The following is a 2,383-nucleotide window of genomic DNA, read 5'->3' as shown; positions in this document are numbered from 1 at the left end:
GAGGGGGGGGTCCAGCACGGCGGGGACCCCCACCCCACCAGGCTACGTAGCGCTTGGCCCTGCTGTAAATATGGACGTGGAGAGAATAGGAAAAGAAATATATATATACACACACTTTGGGGGGGTCCCAGGTGCCCCCCAAAATGGCTCGGGGTGGGAGGGGGTTCCCCCCCACTCCCACCCCAAGGCAGCTGCTTGTATATAAAGGCCGAGGCGAAACGGGGCTCTCGCTTGTGCTTGACGATGGGGGGGGGGGGGCCCCAGCGCCCAAAATGGGGGAGAAAATGTCTTCCTGGGGCTTAAAAAAAAAAAGTGGGGTACGGGCAGCACCCCCCTATGGAGTGGGTATTCTCCTGTGTCTCGTATTGGGGTTGTGCTGCTGGCCAAGGTGTGGGGGGGGTTATAACCCCCCTGCCGAGCATGGGGAAGGGGGATGCTGGCACCGAGGGGCTGATTTACACCCCAAAAGCAGCCTCGGTAAAGAGGGGGGGGGAATCTGCCAGGGACGTGGCCCCAGCTCGGAGCCAGGGCCCRGAATTCCTTGGCCCGGGGCCCCGGCAGAGTCACTTTGCGGTGACATTTAGGTGCCGGCGCGGGAGGGGAATTAGCTGTCCCCTGGGGCCGAGGCTTCGCACGGCCAAGAATTCGCCTCAGCCGGTCCCCGACGCCCTTTCGGGATCCCCCCTCACCACCGTCTCCATCCGGAGCGGCACGGAAAAGCCCAGTGGGGGCTCACCGGAGGGGGAAACCGAGGCACAGGAGCCGCTCCGGGCCCTTTCGGGGCAGCCGAAACCTTGCAGACGGCCGCCGGCAGCTCGAAGGGTCTCCGTCCGCTCGCGGCACCCGGCTGCCCTTAAACCACCGGGGAAAAAAAAGACCCGAAACACGGGTGAAATCGGTGCAAAATCCCTTTACTCCACACCCGACCTGCACAGTGCTCTGGTGCCTCCGAGGACAAGGAGAGGGCGAGTAACTTAAATACYTGTCAACAACCAGTTTTCTCTCTGGATGGGGACTTTGAGGGGGAAAAACGGGAGGGTTTTCTCTTTTTTTTCCCTTTTTCTTTTTCTCCTCTTTTTTTTTTTTTTTTAAACAAAGATCATCCGGTTTCGGGCCAAGATCCCCCGCTCGTGGCCGCCGCGGAGAGAAAAGGGGGGACGGGGCGGGTGGAGGAGTCGGGATCGCTGTGCAGGCTGAGGGCTGGCGGGACACCTGCGGATGAAGAGGAGCGAGCGTCGGAGCGGCACCGGGAGGCGCCTTTGCAAACCCCCTTTTCCGGGATGTTTTGGATTCCCCCCCCTTTTCCTAAAGGAAAAAAAAATGAAGCCGGCTCCTTACCAGATCACGGCTCTCGGCATCCCTCCGGCGAGCGCGGCGGCTCTACACCAGCAGCGCCGGAGCCGGCTCTCCTCCGGGTTCGGGCGCCGAAGTCTGCGGCGAGAGCGTTGCCTTGTTCGGGAAGGGGAGAGAAAAGAAAGAAAAAAGCCATGCTGCAGGCAGGGACCCCCCCAAACCCCATTTCCAACCCCAAAAGCTGCAGAAATAAGCCCAAAAAAAGCACTCACTTCCAAGAGCTGGTGCTCAGGGGCCGGTGGGGCAACGGCCTCGGGGGCGACRGCGGCTTTGCCTGTGTCCAGCGCTGCCTCGGGGACCGGAGCGCCGGAGGCCGGGGTGTCACCGCCGGCTGCTGGGGAGCTGGGGGCCGGTGGCTCCTTGGTGGCCAGAGGCTGGGAAGAGATGGGATTGGGGGGGGGGGGATTTGGCACCTTGATTGCTTTTATTCCCCCCCCCCCTTTTGGAGGATTTAGGGACCATCGCGGGACCCTGCGACAGCCAAACTGGGAGCCGAAATTCCCAGCAGGGCCCCGGGAGACGGTGGCACATGGCCGATCTGGTCCACAGCCCACTGGGAGAGGAGGCAGCCCCCGTTTCTGGAGCGTGGGTCACTTTTTTTCTCCCCCCCCCCCTTTCCGGAGAGGGAAACAGACCCAAAACAGGCCCGAAACGGGGCTGGAAKGGACCCGGATGGCGCCAGCTGTCACCCCGGAGCGAGTGACTCAGGGCTGAGTCACCCGCGGGTGCAGCAACGTCCCACCCGGAGCAGAGGGCGCGGGATGCCCCGAGGCCAGCGGATGCGTCCCAGGATTCCCCCCCTCTCTGGGAGCCTTGGGCATGTCACAGCATCATTTGCCGGGGCAGATCCCAATCCAGGGATATGCAAATCCCTCGGGGGCAGACGCAAAGGGGGGGGGGGGGAAGTGACATTCAAATCCACCCCCCCCTTGCAAGGAGGATTTCACCGGGGTGAAAGGCAACCGCCGCGTTCCCAGAAAAGGCGGACGCGGGCACTCACCTCGGCAGCGGTGGCCGGCCGGGCCGGCCC

The 2,383-nt window shown here is 62.9% G+C and overlaps 1 long non-coding RNA gene across 1 annotated transcript; it reads right to left on the bottom strand.

Moving 5' to 3' along the window:
• Positions 1-500: 500 nt before the first annotated feature.
• LOC112966065 lies at positions 501-1,693 on the bottom strand. The gene is made up of 3 exons (XR_003253502.1): positions 1,566-1,693; positions 1,339-1,449; positions 501-1,212 (listed from the first exon to the last, which is right to left on the bottom strand). It is a non-coding gene; the product is annotated as an uncharacterized LOC112966065 (long non-coding RNA).
• Positions 1,694-2,383: the final 690 nt, after the last annotated feature.

Source organism: Apteryx rowi, unplaced genomic scaffold (assembly GCF_003343035.1).
Source record: "Apteryx rowi isolate R43461 unplaced genomic scaffold, aptRow1 scaffold_2305, whole genome shotgun sequence".
Taxonomy (NCBI): Eukaryota; Metazoa; Chordata; class Aves; order Apterygiformes; family Apterygidae; genus Apteryx; species Apteryx rowi.
Note: the sequence above shows the minus strand (reverse complement) of the source record. Positions and strands in the feature narration are given on the sequence as shown.